This window comes from Paramisgurnus dabryanus, chromosome 19 (genome assembly GCF_030506205.2).
Source record: "Paramisgurnus dabryanus chromosome 19, PD_genome_1.1, whole genome shotgun sequence".
Taxonomy (NCBI): Eukaryota; Metazoa; Chordata; class Actinopteri; order Cypriniformes; family Cobitidae; genus Paramisgurnus; species Paramisgurnus dabryanus.
Window position 1 is genome coordinate 5,740,482 of NC_133355.1, and position 25,886 is coordinate 5,766,367.

Here is a 25,886-nt window from a genome sequence, read left to right on the forward strand (position 1 = left end):
TACCCAGTAATACTGCAATTTTTACAGAAATGTGTTATTTACTAGCAACAATATGTTAAACATTAACGAGTCTTTATCTTAACAGAATAAAACTAACCCTTACGAAAATTAACCATGGTTTTACTACAGTTAAGACCAAAAAACCATAGTTACTGTAGTAAAGCCATGGTTACCACAAAATAACCATGGTTTTGACAACCATGGTTTTCAAAAACCATAGTTAAACCATGGTTAGTGTAGTAAAACCATGGTTTTGCTCATAGTAATCAATTGACCAAAAAACCATGGTTACTACACTTTTACCACAATAAAACCATGGTTAATTTTCGTAAGATGACAGCCTCATGCAAAGCATTCTGGGAACCCAAATCCAAAGAAAAAAGGATTTCTAGTTCCCAAAATGTTTTGCATAAGGCTATTATTTTGTAGTTTTATTCTGTAAAGATAAAGACTTGTTAATGTTTAATGTTTATTTAACTTTGAACAAACTGTTGCCAGTAAATAAAATCAATTTAAATTTACAGTAAGTTACTGGCAAACAGCTGCATAACTACAGCAAAAATGTTTACAGTGTACAGATTTTTGGACAACATTTATTAATACTGAGTTACTTCTTACTTTTTGTTTAATTATGTAGCAAAGGTCAAACATCAGGTGTCTTTTTTTATCTGGATCAAACCACCATAGACAGACAATATTAGATTTTATTAGCTACTAGGCAAAACAGCACCCTAGTAACAGCAGGGCAAGACATGGAGACAGAATCACCGACCCAAAGTCACACATGATCTACCAGATGTACATCTCTAAGCCAACAAGAATCATCATCGGTTTGTGATAAATGCGCCAGAAATCATCAAATAATTACCGACGGTAGGAAAACTAAGCCGCGCTAGGCCCCGCCCACCAATTCGCTCGTGCAACCGGAGACTCGCGGAGGGTTCCGCTGCTGTCAGACTCCACCGATTAACGTTTGCCAGACTTGGATAAGAGTGGACAAAGGGGCTCGGGGCCGGAGAAGGGATTCACAACATTTTTGGAAGAGGCTCGTCAGTGGATTGTGATCATCTCGTGAAGGTAAATAAGTAGCCTATACATGGTCGGTCATTTAAATGCTGCACTGGTACAGTGATGATGACTGTGCCCTGCGACCGTCTCAGTTGCATGAACCCAAATGGGCTTTGAAAAACGCTTGACCATGCAACATGGTTAGTTTAGTAATTAGATCCGATGTTGGTGTGTTTAAGTGCGCGTTGCTTTATTTCGTATTTTTGCGCTTGCGTTTTTACCTCAGAGCACTTGAAACATGACATGGGAACCTGGTTGAAAGCGCACTGGAGTTCGTCACACTCCATATGTGCGAAACACCAGGCGATGTTAATTCATTGCATCCAGATAATGATTATTTTGCGCTTCTGCGAAGCATGACAAATTATATGTGTTGTTTTGTTTGCATTAACACCAGATAATAAGTGTAAACTTTGCTAAATGAGCTCGTGATAGTTTAGCTTTGATACGCGCCGATTGCACGATGTTTACGAGAGAATAATGTCGCGATAATTCAGTTTAGACGGCTGTTGTAAGTTTACAAAATGCGGTGTAAGTGAGATGAAGTGATATGAGGTAAGGTTGCCTCTAAAAGATGACCATATACAGCAGAAAACATTGCATGAAATAATACATTATGTTTTGTTAAGGAATTTGCGATTTTTTTAGATGCCACACCTCAGATTCACGCGCACTGATGTCGGTGACTGCGCGTGTCTGGAGAAACGCACTCTTAAGTTGGTCCGTTGTGAAACTTGCACCACCAGGGAGTGTCTGAATGTTGATGTATGTGTAGGATTTATAGCAGTCTGGTTTGTATCAGGACTGCGTGCTATGTTTAGTCATCATCAGCACCATTTGGACATGAGCATCCCTGCAGACTTATCTCAAGTCAAGTTCAAGTCAAATTTACGTAATTGATGATGGGTTTCGTGGCACTCTGACTGACACAAAGCTTAATGGTGTCTACTCTCAAGTGCATGAAAATCCCAGATGCCCGTTTTGCTTTCCAGGCATAGTTTGTATTTGTTAAAGGGATGATGCCCCTGGAAATTGTCCATTGATGCTCATGACCATGTTTGCATGCACACAGAGGTTATGCATCATGTTAAAAATACTTTCTTGCTTTAGCTTTACAGTACAGCTTGAGAATGAAGTTACATTAGCATGTATTCATTACAATTTGGCTTATATCCATATTCTGGGGATTTAAATGCTGATTGATGTTTGAAATTGATCTACAGTGGGCATGCATATGAATTGGTTATGTTGTGTAGTTGAATAATTATGTATCAATTAACTTGCATAAACAGTTTTTATTTTTTTGGAAGTTAGAGACATTACAAACTTTGCACGTCAACATATCCAAATAATATACAAGACACTTTATATTGTCAGTGACTTCGGTGTTGTAGGACAAACTGGCAGAACATTGATTTTTATTCTTTCGTAATTTGATGAATAGGTTCTTCTTAAATAAAAGTGTGATATTTATTGATTTTATTGACAATAGCTGCATTTCCATTACAGATTTGCACAAAACCTTTGCATTATTTTCTAAATTTTGACAAAAGATTATTGCGAAATGGCGGCGTGTCCATTAACCAATGATATGCGACTGAAGCATAGTTTTTCCTATTGCAATAGGTCATTCCAAACATCACGTTGACTGATGTTGGTAGGTTTACAAATATCACATCCACCGCACTAAGCATTATTTTTAATCAAAAGAAACATAAGTGTATCCAAACATAAATGCTAAGGAAAGCCCCTTATACTTAGAGCGGGAACGTGACGTATTTCTTGGAGATCATAGTACATTATTTTAAATTAAAATAGATGAAGGAGTGTTATCCAAACATTATTGGCAAGGAAATGCTCTTATACTTGGGAGTAGACATGTATTTAGGTGTTTCTGAAAGGTTTTAGTACATACCGCTTCATCTTCAAAATAATTATGCGACTTACTTGCATCAGATGACCTAAAAATTTAAATAAAATGTTTCTATTGCAGTTTTGTGAAATGCAGCTTTTTGGAATAGACTTAAAGGGGTCATATTATGAGATTTTTTTTAAAAGATGAAAAATAAACCTTTGGTGTCCCCAGAATGCGTACGTGAAGTTTTAGCTTAAAAATGCAAATGAGCTGAAGAAATGCATACTGATTGCAATGATGGTGGTTTGTTGAAATTGAAACTCAATTGTGCTGTCAATAATTTTTCTCTCTCTCTCTTTTTCCCTCTACACTAAATGTCAGTGCCGTAGTTGGATAGTGCAGATTAAGGGGCGGTATTATTGTAATTTGTTACAAAACAGGCAAAATTTGAACAACCAAATTTTTTATATGCTTGCAAAGAATGGTTTACCAAAGCAAAGTTACTTGTTATTTATTTTTTTTTTACGTTTTTGGTTTGATAGAAGCACTGGGGACCCAATTATAGCACTTAAACATGGAAAAGTCACATTTTTACGCCTTTAAAAAACCTTATGCGAGCATAAAAACTCTATCTCTAAATATGTTTTTGCAAAATTGATGTGTTTCCATTGGCCGTATTTTCAATTTGCAATGTCAATTTGTGCAATTAAAAGGGTGATGGGAACGTAGCTGGGTGATTCTCACGAAAACTTGGTTTTAAAAATGTCAAGCATGAAAATGTAAAAATTGCTTAAATTTACTTTTTTTCCCACCAGACATTGAAAAACAAAGTCTGGAGTAAATGGGAACATTAATTTAAACACTTTTACTTATCATTTAACACTTTTTGTAACATAATTAAAAAAATTAGTCCTAATCTCATTACCGCAACAGTCAGAAAACATCAACACTGACATATTTTCAAAATGACATGACAAACCTGAAAGAACATAATTTGGAGATTCTGCACATGCATTTAAAATCAAAGTATTATGCTTCTATTAATTAAATTAACATTTAATAAGCATCTGTTGCGGTAATGATAATCAAAATGACGTGTAAGCATTCTGATAAGACAATATTTCAAATTAAGTGTAAAAAAATGATCTTACCTGGTATCTTGAAGTAACTAGTCCATGTGCTTGGTCACTCAAAATCAAACTTTATTAAAATTCTGTATGTGTGCTTAAACTGTTCTCAAAAAGTGTTGCGGAGGATGAGAACATCAGGCATGGACACATCATTTTCCTAATTTTTCTTCATTATTATTATACATGAATATTCAGTAAATATTTTTTCTGTCATCTAAAGTAGTCTAGCAAAACATCCATTTATTTTTTTTCTAAATATTTTTGTGTTAATTTGATTAAATTACAACATAACGCATGTTCAAACACAGCCGGACACATTGCGGTAATGGGAATTTCAGCAGAAAATGAGATAAAATTGACAAATTATAAATTCTTATGTTGAAATCACACATTGTGCAAGGTAGAACACAGTATTGTGTTAATTCTGATGCTTTTTAATATTACTATATTACACATTTTATTGCTAAAATCATTAGTGCCGTGGTGTTTCAATGGTTTCGTGAGAATCACCCAGCTACTGTTTACATATGCAAATATCTACAATCTGACAGAAAAACTAGCAATAAGTCAACTTTTCAAAATCTTTTTTTAAGGTCTTATGAATGAATTCACAGATAGATACAGACAGTATATTATCACATTGTTAGCCTTTAGAGTCCACCTTTATTTGCTCCCTTACAGCTCACATCTGGTGTGAGGGAAATGTTGCAGCGCCCCTTCAACCTCCACTAGGACACCTGCTGCTCTTTACAGCTGTATCCTAACAGGGTCTGCTGCCATGGCTTCCCTTTGGCACTGGTGTCAGTGGAAACATTGGCAGGCACTGCAATAGCGTGACTGTGATTGGGTTTTGCATGTGTGAGATTCAGATGGTAGATTATAGCATTCAGAATCATTTTAAAGCCAGACTTTTTTAAGATTATGAAAACAAAATTTTTTCTTTAGAATAACATGTGTTGATGAACTGTAAACAAACATATTTAAAGACAATTTAATTTCACGTTGACTTTTACCATTGCAAAAACGTATGTCGACAGTCTTGCAGTGCATAGTGATGAACATCTTGCAGTAGTTTCCAGAATCATTTAGTTTACACACCAAAATTTATGTTTCCGCTATGAAAGTGTCATTGTGAGTTGTAGGTAATTCTGCTGGCTGATAGGAGTGTAAGGATTAGGAAGGAGAAATTTGGCACACTACATTAGAGATAATGTCAATGCTTGGAGATTGCCGCGCCTGTGTTTAGTTTCCAGAGTCGTATTTTCATGACCTCTCGTATTGATTGCACGAATGCATGTGTGTTTTAATGTGTGCAAAAGCATCCCAGGTAAAAAAAGTAGTACACTTCCATAATGTACTTAAAGTGCTCTATTTTTACGCACTAATTTTTTAAGTAATATACTGAAAAATCATCTTTAATACTTCTTAGAAACTTTACTTTAGAAACTAAATAAACATTTTTTAGGCATGATATTTATAAATAAACGCTTTGTAGGTACCAAAACCCTCTAATGCTGCGTACAAACTAAACGCGAAGCTTTGCGTTCCTCGCTCTAGAATAGATTACTCGTGGGATTTAACTTTGTGTCATACAATGTTTCGCTTGAGTTGAGTATTTTCAAAGACGCATTTGAGGCGAAAAGAATGTGTTTTTATGGCAATCGCCTCGCCCAGTTTGGGTCATTTGCATCACCTGCCGCGAATTTGCATCTTTACGTTGACTATGTACACTGCACAAAATGATTTACAAGAAAAAAAATCTTAGTATTTTTGTCTTGTTTTCAGTAAAAATATCAAAAAATTCTTAAATTAAGATGCTTTTTCTTGATGAGCAAAACGACCCAAGAAAATAAGTCTAGTTTTTAGAGCAAAAATATCAAATTTAAGTGATTTTGTGCATAACACAAGCAATAAATTCTGCCAATGGGGTAAGCTAATTTTTCTAGAATTTCTCTTGAATTTAGTGTTTTAGAAAAATGTTTAAGATTTTTTTGCTTACCCCATTGGCAGATTTTTTTGCTTGTTTTGTGCATAGAATCACTTAAATTTGATATTTTTGGTCTAAAAACTATACTTATTTTCTTGGGTCGTTTTGCTTATCAAGAAAAAAACATCTTAATTTAAGAATTTGTTTATATTTTTACTGAAAACAAGACAAAAATACAAAAAAAAAAATTTCTTGAAAATATTTTTTTGCAGTGTATGTAATTTACTTGCACAAATCGTTGAATTGGCGTTTGGTGTGTACACCCCAGTGGTCCGTCTGACATGTTGTAAATAAGCATTTTTTTGGGATTCTGCCAACAAACACGTTTTTCTGAATGGCCTGGGGGCGGGATTTAGAGGATTTGCGCTAAAGTATGAGCGTATAATATGCGCAGAGAGCATTCTGTTAGTATCATTATCAGTGTTGGGGGTAACGCATTACAAGTAATGTGCATTACGTAATAATATTACTTTTCTGAAGTAACGAGTAAAGTAACGCATTACTTTTTAAATGTACACATTAATATTTGAGTTACTTTTTCAAAAAAGTAATGCAAGTTACTTTTTTAGTTGAATTAATTTATTTGAAGAAAAAAAAATTATGTACTGAACATAGTCACATTATGCACTCTATGCGTACACGCCTGTGTGGGAAATTTTTGCGATGAAATATGCAATTTCTGAATGCAGAACTTTTCAGTCATAAAAACACCTGCAAGGCATGAAAGAAATCAAGCCTCAGCCAAGAAAAAGTAACGCAAAAGTAACTAAAAAGTAACGTAAGCATTACTTTCCATGAAAAGTAACTAAGTAACGCAATTAGTTACTTTTTGGGGGGAGTTACTTAATATTGTAATGCATTACTTTTAAAAGTAACTTTCCCCAACACTGATGACTATCTAATTTTTTGATGGATGTGGCATTTAGCGGCTTTTGCATCTGAGCTCTTCATATGGACTGTTAGTGTTGTTGTGTGTAGCACAGCGCAACATCTTGTTGAAGTGAATGATGATTGGTCATACTGTCTTTTTGTCTTTTTTTAGTTTAAAAAAAGTAATACAAAAAACCCCAAATATTGGCCACCGCAATATACTGTGATATATCGCTGTATAATGCAGTAAATTGCCACCTGGTAGTAATAAAAACCATTGGAGCTGTTTATACTGCAGGCAACAAAATGTCAGTTTTTATTGTAGACAGTGTTATTGATTAAAGTTGGGGTGATTTGGTGAATTAGTTGCTTCACAGCACTCCATACTCTGAATGCATTGTGGGTGCAACAGGTGCAACCACAGAGCATTACTTCTGGGTTTCCTACTTTTCTTAACAAAGATAAATGTGTAAACAATAAAAGTAAAATAAATGATTTAGAAAGATTCAGTCGTGCATATGTATGAAAACCACAGATAAAGAAGTAAACAAGCAGCTTGTGTTTATGTATTCATGGCCTTTGTGTCTGGAGACGCCGGGCAGACCACACTTGATCAACCAGTAAACTGCATACTAATTGCTACTTTTTATTTTTATTGGTGATATTCCAATTTGCTGGCAAACTTTGTTACTTTCATATTTGATTTTGCATCGGTTTTCATAGCTTTCGGATCTGGGCTGCCGTGGCACAAATTAAGCCTTGGGCACGATTAAAACAACACACTGTACAAAGTCTGCAGCATAGTCAAAATTATTTTGGCAAGAAATGCGGTAAAGTTGGAGCAGCGTCTTAGCGGTACGCACACCCGTTCCGACCCATCCCGCGGTGCTGACGTGGGCGATGCGACTTTGATTCCGGTTTACATAATTATTTTCTAATCCTATTTCTCCCCCTTTTCATCATCTTTTTCTGTCTTCTTTCTGCTTTACTATTAATAAAGAATGTGTCAATGAGGCAGAAAACATTACATTAGCCACAGCAGTATTTAGCGCCAATATATCCAGTTTAATGGGAATGCTGATATTTTGCCCCAGTGTTGCTCTAAAGCATGTTTCAGTTGTAATAAAACTGGCTGTTAATGTCCACCATCATGCAAACAGTGTCAAATTGATGAATATTAGGACTAGTTGTCTGCAGGCAAATCTAGCAGAGCATTAGTTTGACCCACAACATTTACTTGTATGGCTTATCTTTTGCTTCGTTATGAATGGCATAGTACAGTTTTATTCTTATGCAACATTGTAATGTGCATAGTGCATTTTTTGTATGCATGCAATTCTTATTTTATTTTTATGTTATATATTCGGAATACAGGGTTCCCACAGGTCCTTGAAATCCTTGATAGTTTGTGAATCTGGGGAAAAAATTCACGGCCCTGGGAAGTTTTTGAAAATATACATACTAGATACAGGTCATTGAAAGTGTTTGAATCTATTTTATGCAAGAAGTTTTCTGGAAAAAAATCCATATTATTCCCTTTGTAGTGTAGGATAATATCATAATATTCTAGACTTGTTAAGCACACGTGTTAAACTGTTCGCTTTAAATGCTTCTATCTTCTGTATGTGAATGTTGATTCATACCAAAATGCTTTTTTCATAGTTGTGTTTGACACATGAAAACGTCTCGGGTTACATATGTAACTGTTGTTCTCTGAGAAGGGAATGAGACGCTGCGTCTCCCTTGCCATACTTCCTGCATCCCTGTAACGCCGTCTTAGGCAATATTTCAGATAGCGATATACTTCCTGGCTCCCGCATCACCCTGTCTTTGTTGTTAAGCCTCACTATTGGTTGAATTTGATCTACACATTCAGATGCACTTACCCCTGGAGGCGTCCCCAAAGTGTCACCGCTGTGACGCAGCGCCAGTTCCCTCGAAAGGGAACTGTAACAATGTATCTTAAAAGGTAACCCGATGTAACCTTGCTCTCACTTGAAATGTGTCCCCACATTTAGTCCTTGAATTTGAAGGTATTGGACCTGAAAAGTCCTTGAAGGTAATTGAATTTGAAGTCAACTAAGGTGTGGGAACACTGGGAATATATAACATATTAAAATCGGAATATACATAGAATTTGGAAGGACATGGGTTGTTTTCCCAAAAAATGAATACTGTGACTTTGTGGTGCAGTAAAAATACTGGTCTCGGCATTTTAAAGCAACCATATTGGCTCAACCAATAGCATGGATTTTGGTTCCAAATCCATTTCATTGTCCAGCCAATAGCATAAAGGATGTTTTATGAAAATGTGTAATGATTTCTTTTGCAAGCTGCATATAGTATACAGTACTGTATGGTATGCAGTGTGCAGTATGCTATACCTAACACATGCTCATCCTTTGTCTCTCTAACAAACTAAGATAAAAATAGCAATTTAATTAATGCTATATTCCAGTTTCTTGGCTTTTTGCTTTAAAGCTCATTTTTATCAATATGTCTCCTATGAATACACGACTTTTGTGCTAGAAAACCTAGCACCTGTTGTCTGGAATATGTTTGTCTGAAGATTTGAGCTAGGCGGACAGAGAGAACAGAAAGCATGAGTGTTTGTGACAGCGAAAGAGAGGGAGAGAGAGAGAGAGAGAGAGAAAGAGAGAGAAAGAGAGAGAGAGGAAGCAAGGACAGGGAGTGTGGGGTTGATGGTTGTGTGTCTTTATTTAAAAGTTGTGTATTGCAAAAGGAAATTGTGTGTCACCACCCCACCAACCAAATCATTTATACCACACTGTTGGTCTCCCCCAGACATCACTGTTTTAATTGTATTTGCTCGACACTACATCTAAAAAAACTTGCATTTGGTCAGTTTTTGTGTTCACTGGGATTCAAACCTGTGACCTATCGAACTGCTCTACCACAGAATTTGCATAATGTGAAAATCCGTTCATCCTCCGTTTGTGTCGTCTTCGATGCCTCACTCAGTTTTGTCTTTGATGATGTGAAGAAAACATCATTATGTGCCTTCTGACAAAACATGAATGAATTACAATCTGACTGAATTGCTGTTGTATTCCATGTGAGAGAAGGCAGTTTCTTTGTTGATTTGATGTTTGCATGTCTGTGACTCAGAGAATGATGGCGCAGTACACGGCTTACACACGCACACACACACACTCACGCACGCACAGTTCCTGTTATCTCAGGCAATAATTCGGCCCAATTTTTTTACTGCTTTGATCATAGGGAAGGAAAATGCAGCCCTTTCACTGAGAAGCAATGGATGGAAAAATAGAGAGTGAGATAACCACAATGGATGGAAAAAGGAGTAAGGTGCAGATTATTGGGAAAGCCACAGAGAGAGAGAGAGAGAGAGAGAGAGAGAGAGAGAGAGAGAGAGAGAGAGAGAGAGAGACCATCTGAAAAAAAAAGAGAAACTGAAAATAAATCACTCCTGAGTAGTCAACAGATACAGACATATTTATATTTTGCCCACATGTGTTTTTATGTGTACTGAATGACAATTACAAAAATTATCATCCAAAAAAATCCAAGACTAATATAATTATCTGTTAATTAATGTTAGTGTTTTTTTTTAAATTGCATGCAAATTGCATAAAACATGTTTGAATATTGAGTTCAGATGCAAGAACAACTGCCTCTGACATTTTTACTTGTAAATGAGCATTCTTTATAAAATAAAAAAAAGTATTTCACTGCAAAACCCACTTAAGTGCATGCAACAATCTCAATTACTAAAAAAGTCTCTTAATAAAGGTATAAAAAGAAAAAAATTTGGCCAATGTCCTAATATATTCAGTAAACTAGGCATGCACCGATACCACTCTTCCATTACCAATTCGATTTAGCAGCTTTGTTAAGTGGATTTTGGGTCTAAGCCAGGGGTGTCAAACATACGGCCCCCAAAGGTGTCCAATCTGGCCCGCGTCATGATTTATACAGTATTATTAAATATTAAATACATATTTTAAAAACCCTTTTAGGCGGGTGTCTAGTTCGTTTTTAATATGAGAGACTTGCGGAAAGCAGCATAACGCGGAACATAGACTAAACACGGTGCCCAAAAAATGTGCCGTTTTATTGTTACCGCTCCGCTAAAGATCCACTGATTCCGGTGATCCACTTCGTGTTTTCTCGCCCGCTCTGCAGCATCTCTGTGTCCACTCTCTGCCTGGAGAGCGAAGACGACAGTTTCCGAAGTTCGTTGCATTAACAGGTAGATTCATTACATTATATCAGTTGTTAAACCGCAGAATTAGTAATTTGTAAGTATGTTTATGTATTTCTTCCGGTAATGATTTGCTGTCAGTGTTCTAAAAGTGCTAACAACTTAGCAAGCTAACAAAACCAAAATATCCACATTCTTATTTACGTTGCAATGCTTGTCTAATCGATTTAATGTTCCCGATCAGATCTAAGTTAATATAAACACTAAATTTGCTGTTGTTGGCACACTTTGTAGACAAAAAATACAAAAATCACCAATGCCTTCACAAAATTACGACAGAGAACGGAAAGAGAGGCTTTTAGCAGCAGTTCAACATTGCAAATGGATTCAAAGCTCCATCAAGCCAGCAGGTAAATCATATTGAATATTTAGCAGATTGTCACACTTTAATTCTTATTATATTTCCCATTATAATCACTTGTCTAAGTTGATGCTAGTAATATAACACATAATATTTATAATACTTTATTAAAATCATAATAATAGTACCACCCCCCATAGTCCCATTTTTGTTTTGGGCCACTGCCCCATGTAGCATTTTCTAAATGACTGTTCTCATTACAAATATATTCCAAAGAAAAGTGAATGGTTTATAAATAATTTTGGCATCAAGGCAAAAGAAGTTAAATTAAAGCTTTTCAACCTATAAGGCCAGTGGGTTTTGTACAGATGTAAACTTGTGTGTGTAATATACAGTATGAGTGTGACCTTATGAAATGTAGTTTTCACAGAGCTGTGTGTTTCTCTGGTTTTCTTGCTAAACAAACTAATTAATTGGTTTGTTAAGTTAATTTTAACACAATTATCAGCACACTAAGGTTTAAAAAAATTATCCGTCCCGCACTTCATGGCGTTATTTACCATCCGGCCCACAGCCTAAAATGAGTTTGACACCCCTGGTCTAAGCTCTTTATTTCTTGAATAAGTTTTGTTCGTTTGTATTGGTAAATAGATCTTTCATAAAACAGTAATATTTCGTTTCCTAGTAAAAGATGTTTAGACATTTTTACTGGTAAATTAAACAAAAAAGGTGATTATCATTTACCAATAACCCTGCTTAACTCTTTCCTCACCATTGAGGAGTTAACTCATCAATTAAGAGAAAACGCTTTCCTGCCAATGACGAGTTTTTCCGGCAATCCGTATTTCCGCTGATATCCACCAGGTGGCGCTCTTATTCAACTTATAAAACTCAAAAGTGGGGTTTATAAGGGCAAACAGTTTAAACAACATGTATGTTTGATAATGTCTATAAATCTGATCTTTAGCTTTTTGCTCAAAATTGCTTTTGAAGGAACCAACCCATATTTGAGAGATGATAAAAAAAAGAACAAATAAAGGTAGAATGAAATGTGTTTTTTTTAAGTAGAGGGTCTGTTCTTTTATTTGATATATTGTATGTTTATATATTTTAGGAAGAACATTTTCTTCTGCAAGCCATTGAAATGAATGGGTTTCATACCGCAGCGCACACCGCGTCCTAGCTTTAAAAAATCTGCCTTACCATAATCACGTCGTAATGCTGTTAACGGTCTATAGCCACACTTCACATTTAAGCTTACGTAATTTAAAACAACGCTAACTTACCTTTAAAATAGCTGAAGACGGCGTGTACGAACATTAAACTTCCTTAAAACAGTGTCCTGTAGATTTGTAAATTCCACCTCAACCTCTAATCTCTGAGTTTGAGCAAGTCTGTGTTTGCATGAAGATGAAGCAGGCGGTGCTGGTTCGTTCTAAATGTTCTAATATCCATATTTTACATGATCCATAAAATGCCGCGAAAAAACACGTTGTTAGTATCAAGTCACAAATATGCTAAAGACGTAAGACGGGTGAGACGCGGCAATACATCCAATCAGAGAAACTGGTCTATTTTAATTAAAGAAAACATATATCAACTATATTTTCCTCATTTGATTACATTACAAGTCATGAAACATTCAATGTTTAATTTATTTTAATTATTCTTAATATATATAAAAATTAATAAAAAACTTTGTAGGGGGGCACAGCAACCTGTTTGAGGGGGCACTGCCCGCGAATGCCCCCCCTTGACGCCGGCCCTGGCCAATAATCAGTATTGGTCAACAGAAGCCACTTTTCAAATTATCAGCCAATAGTTTTAAAACAGCCGATAATCATGGCTTTTATATCCTGTCAATCAAAAGAGAACAGGAAAATGCAATGTTTAATGTTTAATATTAATGGTCATTACTAGGGATGCTCCGATCGATTGGCCGGGGATCGTTATTGGATGATAACGGCATTAAATGACTCGATCGGTACTCGCAAAATTTGCAGATCTGGAAACTGATCTTTCTGTTTACTTATGTCATCATAGGGATCCTGAATGCGACTGCAAATAGAGACAATTTTTTACATAGTGCGAGCATTTTTATAACCTGTTGCTCATGTGCGACGTGCAGATTTGGATTTCTCTCTTTGCCTTTACAGAGATATGTGTATTTTCTATGAGGACGCGCACCGGTCAAAAGTGCAACGCGTCTTAACATCCCCATCAAACCTCGTATACAACACATATCTAACACGGACAATTGCATCCTCATGCCAAAAGTTTATTATTTGCATGCATTTTTTGACTTTCGTTTGTCGCACAGCTGTTGTAGGCAACATCTGTTGTATTACTTTATTTAGAAAATCGATATCGGCCGATCACAAAGATAACAAATCGGTATCAGCTGCAAAAGTCTTGATCGGAGCATCCCTAGTCATTACATGAATGAATAACATTCAGAAAATTTAATCTTTAGAATTTATTTAATGCAAGTTAATATAACCACCAAACCATTTGCAGATATCAATCTTAATAATCGGCTATTGGTATTAGTGGAAAATTTTTATAACGGTGCATTTCTAATTGGGACAAATTGAGGTTATTTTGTGCTTACGCTCATATCTGACTCCGTTCTGCCCACATTGTTGTATATCTTGTAATGTTTGATTAAGTCGTGAATTAAATTTTTGATCACTGCACAATTAACATGCAACACTACTATAATTAATATAATATAAAATAATCAGCACTGAGCGTGTGCAGTAAGACTTACCATTTGATTTTACAATGTGTTCTCCATTATGCCTTTGGCAAAATATAAAAAGAAAAAACCTAGAGCGGCCAAGTGTTTGCTGATGATTAGCTTTTACCAGAAGGCATCTGTTTGCTATAATCTTTTAATAGCCAATGCACTGCCGTATGGAACGATTCCCTCTATTTAAAATATCGTCATCGTGGTGTTTTTTTGTGTGTGCATGTTTTTAAGGAACATGTTGCATGAAAATGTGGTAATCTGAAATAGTTTCTGCCTTAATATTCTTGGCATCTTAGTAGGACATATTGAAAGAGCTGTCTGACCAAATTACCATCTTTGTCTGTTTCCATCACTGTCGCATTTCATCTGGCACTCTTTCAGATCCAAGCGTGCTTATATGCATTTCTTCCCTGTTTCACGGTGTCAGTCTTATTTATTTGATTTTGTGAAAGCCTGCACAGCTCCAGATTTTTCTCCGTCCTCTCATGACTGTGGGTATAGGTTTGGTTTTTGCATCGGTAGGGACATTATTAAAACGACCACAATACAGACGAAACATGCTTTTACAGTAAATTTGTTTGTTATAGGCCATCATCACTCCTGGTGCATAAAGATTGTTTATTTATGTTTATGTTTGTCACATGGTTTCATGCGTATTATCTAGAGATCGACCGATATATCTGTTTTCCAATATTTTCCCCGATATTTGAGCATTTTCCGATGATCGGATATCTGTTTTGTAATATCGGATTGACCGATAAACAAGAAAATTGCGCGCTGGACGCATCTGAGGAGAGGAGCTCACAGCAGCAGCAGCGTGCACAGCAAATATGACGGCGGAGTGACGCGACTTTATTAAAAGGACTTTGAGTATACTTACTTTGCATATGAGGCATTTATAGCACAGCTTATTTGTGCATTAATGTATGTTATGTTAAATAAGTTGATATATTAAAAGCAATGTATGCAGCTTGTCTAAGAATAGAGACGAACTCACAGAGTCACGCTGGCTGATCCATCAAATCCGGTCCCAATAACGACGTAGCTTTGCATGAATAAAACAGCCATGAATTAATGCTTTGTGGAATTAAAAACGCTAAATTAAATTCGTTTTTCTGTTATTTATGCTTATCATTAGCATCGTAAAATCACGTTCATATTGCTGATCACTTACCGGAGGCTAAAGCACATCTACCACTTTTAACAAGATTTACCCTATTAACATTTACCAGATAAACATTATTTTGCTAAAATATCTAAATAAATGTCTGTGGATATTAATTAATTATTTATTACCTCCGCAAGCGGTCACAGTTTAATACAGTTAATGCGCGAGTAAATGCATAGATAAACAGCGCTGTCTACAGCCATTTCATAAGCTAAAACAACTAAATATTAATTATTCTGAAATCAAATAATGTTACCAGTTAAGAAATTTGATGATATATAAGCCGTTTTGTTTGTTTCTTTCCTGAATGTAGTATTCCAGTCAGTGATATTATTTGTAAAATCTCTTTGCTAACTACTGGTTGGATTGCTGAAGGCTCAGGTTGCTGGTCAAAACAACGATATTATATCCCAAAAAAGGCACTTAATCCACCTGTTTTACTCTATAAACTATGTATAACAAGCAGCCAACTCCGCTATACTTTTCTCTCTCTCCCGCTCTGTTACCTGAAAACCGCAGCGCGAACTTTGGATCAGTCCATTTCTGACGAAATGATAGGGGTGTTTGGAATAGTCCATGTATTGGGAATATAGTTTCTACATTATTCATTAAATTAATATTATTCTTCACTCTTTCAGACCCCTCTATTTATGACTTTGTATGCAAAGAGGGAGTGATTGTGATAATGATTATTATTATAAGGGTTTGTTCAGTTCAGTAGTGTAGTAATTATTATGTCAAAAACAGAAGTATAACAGTAAATAAAAATCGGTTCAGCATATCGGTTATCGGGCACATAAGCCTCCAAATATTTGTTATCGGCATCGGTTTGAAAAAATGAGTATCGGTCGATCTCTAGTATTATCATTTTGATAACTATTCGAGTGAGTGTTCCCGACAGCCCTACAGGGATTTACTCATTTGTGTGCTAGACTGCATCTCCATAATTTGTTAATTTAATTGCGAAAGGGAAATAATATTCTTTTGGTTACGAATGACATCACAGAAGCATACACTACTGTCACTCACTAAAGTATTGCTTGCTCTGGTATCTCTCCATTCCAAAATCGCCCTCTCCCCCTCCTCTACCTTTCCATCTCATTGCATCAAAGGACCGTCTTGAAGTGCCTTTTTTGGTATGGCAGGCGCGCCGCCTCAGTGTCTGCGAAGTTGGCAGGACCAAAAGAGTCAGGCGACATGATTGTGAACGTATGCCAGCAGATGAGGGCTGGACGCTCTGCAGGAGGACAGATAATGAACCGTATTGTCCAGCGTTGTGTATTGTGTGCTTGCAAACTTTTATTTAGGTGAATAAAATGCATGATTCATCCAGTGACTAAAGCGATGCTGAAAGCTTAATTGTCCTCATCAAAGGGAGTTTACTGTTACTTTTCCCAAAAATGATTGACAGTTGTACCAGTGACCTTTTCGTCGACAGCAGATCCATGTCAAAATTTAATTGGCTGAAAGATAAATTTATGATGACCAAGACACCATTATCTCCCCGGGCGCGTAGCGGTGCGGGTTGTAAACATTCCTTTGAATGAAATCTGTTGTGCTGCTTAAAGCTGCCCAATTAAAAAATAAACCATGGCACAAACAAGATGTTGAAATATTTATTTTTACTCTCTACGTTCAATCAGTTGCTTTATAAATGGTTTAAATGGAAATGAATATTAGTTAATTAATTGATAAACATAGGAATATCCCACTTTCATAAAACATTCTGATAATTTACCCACCTCCATGTCATGCAAGATGTTTATGTCTTTCTTTCTTCAGTTGAGAGGAAATTAAGTTTTTTTAGAGAAAACATTCCAGGATTTTTCTCCATATAGTGGACTTTAGTGGACCTTAACAGTTTATAGTTTCAATCCACCTTCAAAGGGCTCTAAACAATCCCAACCATGGCATAAACGTTTCTAGCAAAACGATCATAATTTTTGCCAAGAAAAAAAAGTATTTTAAACCACAACTTCTTTTCTTGCACTAGCCGTTTAACGCATCAGTGCGACCTTATGTATTATGTAATCACATCGAAAGGTTACAGATGATGTATGCAAAACTATCGCTCCAATGTTTACAAGTGTGGAGAAAAAGGAACGGCCTGATTTTGCTTTAGTGGAATGATACTAATTAATGTTTTTGTGTTAGTTTGTTGTTTTAAAATAGTCCTTAAGTGCGCGTTTCACATATGTAACGTTTGACCTTTTAATGTTATTACGTAATACATAAGGTGGCGCTGGCTCGGCTAGTGCAAGACGGCTAGTGCAAGACGAGAAGTTGTTAAAAAGTATATTTTTTTCATTTTTTGTCAAAAGTGACGATTGTTAAGCTAGACATGACTCGCTACATTTACACCAACCGCGTTTCAGGCATCAAAAATCGCGTCTACCGTGCCTAGTTTGGCAAACAGAGAAGAGGTTTGAAAAAGACATTGACGCTCACACGTCAGAGTTCGGGTTTTCGGGTACGTTCGGCAAAAACACATTCATTTTAAATTACCAGAGACCCGATGCCGCTGATATTATACCCGACCCATGTCCGAGGCACACATGAAACTTTTAGACCCTAACCCGATCGGGTCTCGGGTCGAAACTTTAGAGTGTAACCATACTACTGTACCATTAAAATAATTTAAAGGAATACCACACTTTCATAAAAAATCCTGATAATTTACTCACCCCCATATCATCCAAGATGTTGATGTCTTTGTTTAGTCGAGAAGAAATTCTGTTGTTTGAGGAAAACATTCCAGGATTTTCTCCATATATTGTGTGGCTGGTTGTAGGTTAATATTTTCTTTGAGACAGACATATCAGTCAATGTACATTTTGAGGCGTCGTCTTCAAAGTGGAGCAGCTTGCCAAATTGGTTGCACGACCAGCGGGGTTTCTGTCTGACTGCTGCGTGCGGGGTTGCAGACTGCACACACGTCATTTGCCATTTACATTCAGGTAAAAAAAATGCCACTGGTTCGGGTCGGACTCGGGTCTAATTTTCTCGGGTTTGTCTCGGGTCGGGCTTTCTTTAAAAGTTTTTTATTTATGCACGTCGGGTTTTGGGTATAAAGTTATTCGGGTCATTTCGGGTCTGGTACATTTCTTTAGACCCGAGAAGACCTCTAGTCCGATGCCCCTTGGAGGTCTGTGGTGGTATTACTGGAGGTCCTCCAAATATAGTTTGAATTCAAATTCTATAAAAAATTCATTAATTTGCTAATAATAGAAATTTGATTTAAATAAAGGTTCGCATAAAAAAGATATACAAATAGATTAAAATAGGTTCCCCCATTAAAATCTATTCAGTAAATTTAAAATGCTATGTAGTATGTTAAAGAGGCCCTTCCACATAAAACCGTTTTTACTTGTATTTTTTGATATGTGTTAGGTCCATATGTGTTTGTGTTGTGTCGTGAATGTGAAAATTAACTTCCACCTCCTCTGTCAGCTCTAGCCACTGAAAAGAAAGAAGCGGAGAAATCAGGTCAGTTAGAAAAGCTTATCAGTGTGACGTGGAACTGATCGAGGTCATTACTATTCATGAGCTCTTCAACTTGAGACCGCGCCCACATATTACGTGTAGTTGAGTTAGTTTTCATAACAAGTTACAGCAAGGATGGCTAAACGTCAACCGTACCATATTCGGGTAATTGTTTTTGTTGAGAGACATAATTTCTATTAAAGGAGACATATCATGCTAAATCCACTTTCTTGGCTCTTAAATGCATTTTGTTGTATATTTGTAGTGTTTATAAGTACATAAAAGTTGAAATTAGTCTCTTCAGGTGCTTTGTTGATATCTTTATATTCTGTTTTGGTCATATTTTCCAACCGGTTCTGATTTTTCTATTATCTATTACGTTTTTTGAACAATTACGTCACAGTATTTGCAGCGGAACTGCTAAATAAGGACATCGACTTCCAGCCCAACACTACGAGCAATCCGCCATTTTATATTTCTCGCTGCGATATTGTAGTCCAAGCTCAAGGATGCAGAAGTTACGAGAGCGTAAGAAATGTACTCACATCTGTGGGTAAAGTCATTTTTGTGTGCCTGAGGCACTTTAAGGATAACTACTTCACCAATCTCCGCCAGTATAAAGAAGATATTGCCGATAGACTTCGTCTGATTGAGGGGTCAATTACTTCTTTCTTTGGAGACGACGAGCAGAGCACTTCGGTAAGCAGTTTATAACTTAAAGTAAAAAAGTAAAGTACACGGTGGTCATGGTTTATCAGTGCTGTTTCTCACTCCGAAGGCTGCAGCCTGCGGAGATCGCTTTTGGGCATCAAGCCTGGTTTAAGTTAACTGAGCATCACATTTGCAAGTCATGAGCATATTACAACAACTTACGATTAACTAAGAATAATAGTCAACTTTATAATTGTTAATATTCTGAAATAAGACCGTCTTGATGACGTATGCAGCCTGGATATGCGACCTCCGGAGGCTGCAGCCTCACACCATTGCGATACCTACATATGAAGACGTTGTTCTGCAGGTTCGTCGTCTTCATTTTCCTCTCAGTCCGTTTCCGACTCTGGCGCGAACATATAAGGCTGGATGGACAAGTCTTCCGTTGTTGACATTTTGTGAATAACGAGTAAATAAAAAGTTTCTGTGCAGCTAGATAATCGTATCTCTGCTATAAAACTACAAAAATGGCCGAACGGGGTGGAGTTTAACCGAGTGTCACCTCTGCAACCTGGAGAGGGGGCAGGGTATGACGTGCATTTAAAAAGACAGTACCAAAACGAGTTGCTCTCAGATGCACATCAGAAAAGGGGTAGAAAGGGGGCCTGTGGGGCTATAATAATGAGGAATTCAGACCCAAGCATTGCAGTTTCGCTTTACATAGACCACAAATAGATGATTTATATGTAAAAAGGACAGATTTAAAAGCATGATATGTCTGCTTTAAACGAGGGAATCATAACAGTTGCTAGATGTTTGGATGTTCAGAAGAACGCTGGATTTGAAGAGAGACTGCGATTAAAAAGCAATGCTCCTCCATCAATATTGGATCCGGACAGAATTGCGCAGCTTATGTGAGTAAAACACTTTAGTACTATGTGTCACTGTGGCGGCCGGTGTTTTCTCTTCCGAGGGACGCGAATTCATGCTGCACACGCGTTGAAAGGGTTTATGATAAAAGACATGCGTGTTTGTGTGAGTAAAACACTTTAGTACTATGTGTCACTGTGGCGGCCGGTGTTTTCTCTTCAGAGGGACGCGAATTCATGCTGCACACGCTTTGAAAGGGTTTATGATAAAAGACACACGTGTTTGTGTGAGTAAAACACTTTAGTACTATGTGTCACTATCAGTTGCGGCCGGGATTTCTCTTCAGAGGGACGCGATTCACGCGAATTCATGATGCACACGCATCAAATGTGATAAAAGACACATGTGTGTGTGTGTTTGTGCGTTCGTAACATGCGCATCGAAGGGTTTATGTAAAAGACGTGTGTGTGTGTGTGTGTTTGTGCGTGCGTGCGCTGCTACACGCGCATCGAAAGGGTTTACGATAAAAGACACGTGTGTGTGTGTGTGTGTTTGTGTGTGTGTTTTTTGTGCGTGGGTTTACGATAAAAGACACGCGTGTGTGTGTCAAAAGGGTTTATGATAAAATATGCGTGTCTAAGAAAGACACTGTGTCTTAAGACACTCACTTAACATTAAACTGATTACACATGAGATTAAATTGAAAGTTAGTTTGAACGAAAAACTGTTATCCAATCATAGCAGTGGGCGTTTACTTCCAAGTCGTCAATGCAGCCCGCCCATTAAAACGGATCATTTCTCTAACCAGCTTCAAAATCAGGGTACAAAATGGCCTATTACTTATTGCTTTTGATGTTTTTGGATGTAAAAACCATGCAAACGTCATGAGTAGACCTCAGACAACAGTATAAAACAATAAAAACGACAGAGAAAGGGCACCTTTAAGTATACACTGTAAAAAATACATGCAAAATCTACAGTAATTTACCATGTTCATGTACAGCAAATAACTGTAATAAAGATCACAGTGAATTACAGCGCATTCAGTGTGAAATTACAAGTGTTCAAATAACTGTAAAAATCACAGTAGTTAACTGGCAGTCGTTGACAAGTAACCTACTGTGCTTATTTCTAAAGTAAGTTACTTGTCAATTGCTACCAGGTAATTATTGTGAATGTCATATTAAAATAATAATGTTGATATCTATATTGTATTTCATAAAAGTCATAAAGTATGTAAATCCATAATTTGATTGGATACATGTATTGGGGGTCTCTGCTCCTTTCTATCCATTTTAACCTGAAAAAGGTCAACTACCTCATAAATTGGGTCAAAAAGGGACAAACCCAACCCACTGGGTTGTTATTCTATGCCGGGTTGTTTCAACCCATTGTTAGAGTTATTAATTTAACCTAATTGCTAATATTAATATATTAAATACCTGACAATCAAATAATTATATGAATAATAGATCATAATGGGTTGGTTTCCCAGACAGGGTTTAGATTAATCCAGGACCAGGCCTTAGTTATTTTAGGACATTTAAGTAGTTTTTACAAACAAACCCTACAAAAAACTATACTTGTGTGCATCTTTAGTCAAAACAATGTTACTGATGTATGTTAAAATATGTCAGTGCAAGGTGTTTTACAATGAAGGCTGCTCAAACATGCATTTTAGTCTGGGACTAGGATAAGCCATTTACGGGAAACCGCCCCAATTGGTTTTATTTGTTAATATTTGCAAATATTTATTAATCATAATATATTTCTCTTTGTTAATATAAATTGTTAATAGTTAAGAAATTACTAAAGTAAAATTGGCTGTGAATACTCATGTGTTTTAATATGTAGACTTTATAGATCTACTGTATATACTTCATATGTGAGCCAGTCTGTGAACACCCAGCTAAAGTCATTTTTATGATTTACTATTTTCTACATAAAATCATCCTATATAATGTAAAGAACATTCAGTGAAAAATAACCTTGACATCTTTAATATTGACTGAGTAAGGTCATGTCAAAGATTAAAATCAATGTGAACGTTTGACATCAAACTCTGAAGCTCACAATTGGATGATAAGACATTAGCCTGCATTTCACAGACAGGGTCACATACTTTTTCAGAAAATGTGCATACTGGGCACAGTAAACATGTGTAGTGTGGTAGTATGCAATCGCAATATAGCCGAATCCAGCGCTGAATGTGCAGATTTTCAGATAGATCTCCAGGGTGACTGATGGATCTTGTGGCTTCACGTTTTTATTTCCTAATAAATAGCCTCATTCTCTTCTGAGTACGTCTCTGTTGTGCACGGCTCAATAATTCTTCGCCCGCTTCCTCTTCACCTTCCTGCCTTTGTCATTTTCATTCATTATTTGTGAACATTTCTATCCCCGCTTCTCCTGCTGTTCTAAATCGTTTCAATTCGAAAACCCTTGCCAAGGAACCCGTCGCCAAATTTCATTAGCAGGAGCATTTGCATTTTCTGTCAGTGTGTTACCGTAACACTGAATTTTAGCAAAGATTGAATGACTTCATTTAAAAAATTTTTTTTTTAGTTGTCAACGTTTTCACCAAGCTCAATTTAGACACGGTCCATGAAGCATTAGCGCGGTACTCCACTAATGTAGTGGACCGAGTGAAGTTCTTTGGAGAGAGGAAATGTAACCTCTACATCAGCAGAGATCTACGGAGAGATACTGTAAAATTGCCCTTGGCCTTGTAGCTCTGGCAGAAGTTGGCGGTGTTTTATACAATGGCTTAAAGGTGATAAGAGGACTGGCACTTAGTAGATGATATGTATCCGTTAGCGAGATTCTCAAGTGCTATGCCTGAATTTAAGTGATAGATTTCACTTCAACTGACTACGCTGAATTAAACCTGAAAGTGATCGAGCTCAGTTATCTTTTCCTTTACATTTACTTTCATTTTGCACTGTAATATATTATAGATTTAAACCCCTTGTAATTGGTTGGGGGATGGCACAGTGGATCTTGTGTTGCCTTACAGCAAAAAGGTCACCGGTTTGAGCTCTGGGTAGGTCAGGAGTAGGGTTGGAAAATTCTGGGAATTTTGGAAACTTTCCATGGAAATTCATTGTAATATATGGGAATTATGGCACATGGAAGAAGGTGAGTCAGATGTCTAGGAAGCTAATGTTTGTAATAGGGCTGTCAAAATTAACGCGTTAATAACACGTTATGCAAATTCATTTTTACGCCACTAATTTTATTAAGGTGCAATTAACGTAACACGCAATTTCTGTTTGACCCTTGGTCTAGCCCACAGCTGGATGAATTGAGACGTAGCAAGTGACCCGCGCTGTCTAGATGTGTTGGAGGTTTTCATAAAAATAAGAACATTAAGCTCTCGTCTAGCAAATCCAATGCTCTAAATGGTCATTAAACATCTAAAATAATCTTTATCTGTACGTTTCCTGAGAGGTGTACCGTCCCAAATCCATAATCTAAAGAAAAGATGCATCTTCATTCACTTTTGGTTTTGTTTTTAAAGCATGCAGAAATGATAGAAAATAGACTGCAGGACTTGCTTGATGTTAAAATAATTATTAAGAGAGATAAAGTTTGGGACCTAATTGATGTTAGACAAGATATTAAGAGTGTCAAGACTCAAAAGCAATCTGACGCTGACGTCTGAAGCGCATGCACACAAACGCACGAGTGCGCGACCCCGATATATAGAGACATCTACACAAAATTACAGTTTTAAAAATATCTGTTTTGACAAGAATTCACGCAGGTTATATGACCTATAATCTGTTATATCTGAAGTGAATGTTTGGTTAACTGTTGAGGAAAAGTATCTGATTATATTAAACCCTTGCATTAGCCTACAGTATCTTAAAGCGGTCTGTCTCAATGTCAAAATTAAACAGTAAATTTAACATATATTAATATTGTTTTTGCTTTGGGTAAACAGGTGTAGTCCTGTCATGGTTTGTCAGATTCCAACTAATTATGCATTTTTTTAAGAGAATGTTAAAATATAAATAACTAAGTTTTTGAAAATTGGCTCATCAAATGATGCAACAGCAAACAGAAATGGAGAAAGAAGGAAAAATCATATATAAAACTATGGCTGATGGTTCTGTTGAAAATGTAAACAGGCTGTTGTAAACATACATTTGCATATAGCATCTATATTTGTCCAAATCCATGTTGATTAGAGCATTAAAAACTTGAAAAGTGTTACATTTAGGTAAATTTAGAACAGATAAAAATGTGAGATTAATTTGCGATTAATCGCGAGTTTACTCATGAAATCATGCGATTAATCTAGATTAAATATTTTAATCTGTTGACAGCCCTAGTTTGTATGTGATACAGTTTCTCTAAATTTACAAATAACTCCTTAAGTTTCCAACTTGGAGCGTTTCCAAAGTTTGTGAGCTTTGCAATCCTAGCATGGGGGTCTTTCTGTTTGAAGTTTGCATTAGGGTTATGCCAACACTATCTCATGGCAATTCCTACGTATTTTACAAGGTGGCTAATTCGTATTAATTCGTACGACAACATTTGTACATTTTTGTATGATTTGCATTTGCCATGATTTTTGTATGATTTTGATGTTAGGGATATGGTTTTGTTTTTGTTTTTGCATGATTAAAGGCGTGGTGCATAATTTTTGAAAAACACTTTGGAAAAGGGAGTCGTGCCAACTACCAAAACACACTTGTAGCCAATCAGCAGTAAGGGGCGTGTCTACTAACCGACATCGTTGCCTGGGTTGCGTATGTGTGGGGCGGGTCTATCAAAAGAAGGTCCAGATTCTATTGGGATAGGGGCGTGTTTGTTTAGGTGATTTTAAATGTCAACATTGGCTTTCAGGGATCATGCACCACACCTTTAACTTTGTTCGAATTCATAAAAATTAGACAACTCATTAAATATGTAAGAATTCTCATAAGATCAGGCTGGTTGTGCCGATAGACGATACTATAGTGAGTTGTTCCCGTTCTCTGGCAAGTCATTTTCAATTCACTTGTGCATTAATGACGTGCTGCAATTAATGGAATCATTATTTATTTATTTAGAATAAAATAACAATTAATATCAAATAATTTTTAAAAAGATTGCCTTTAGGAAACATTGAGATGCTTTTGTACTTGACCTTCAGTCAATCCTCCACACTCCACTGCAAAACACATCTGACTCCATTCTGATATAAAATGCCCACATTGTTGTATATCCTCTATTGTTTTCTAGTCAATTAAGTCATTAACATGCAAATCGTACTATAATTAATATAATATAAAATAATCTGCCCTGAGCGTGTGCAGTGAGACCACCATTTGATTATTACAATGTGTGATTATGATTTATCTAATACGAATTAACCAACTCGTTTGCAAAGGGTAACAGTCTGCATTCGCTTTTATAGCATTAAAATTATATCACGCATATATGTAAAGCAGCAATTATTTGAGGATTTATTTGAGGAAAACCCTTCTGCTTCCAGTTGCCAACTCTCTATCG

The 25,886-nt window shown here is 36.4% G+C and overlaps 1 protein-coding gene across 4 annotated transcripts in view; it reads left to right on the forward strand.

The window, feature by feature from the left end:
- The first annotated feature begins 874 nt into the window (after window positions 1-874).
- The window catches only part of jupb (junction plakoglobin b), a 99,326-nt gene continuing 74,314 nt past the window's right edge, over window positions 875-25,886 (forward strand). For 3 of the 4 annotated variants that reach the window (XM_065286229.2, XM_065286253.2, XM_065286238.2), the window contains exon 1: window positions 875-1,077. The gene's annotated coding sequence lies outside the window, so the exon portion shown is untranslated. The remainder of the gene's footprint in view (window positions 1,078-25,886) is intronic. The other variant, XM_065286224.2, reaches the window with a different exon arrangement.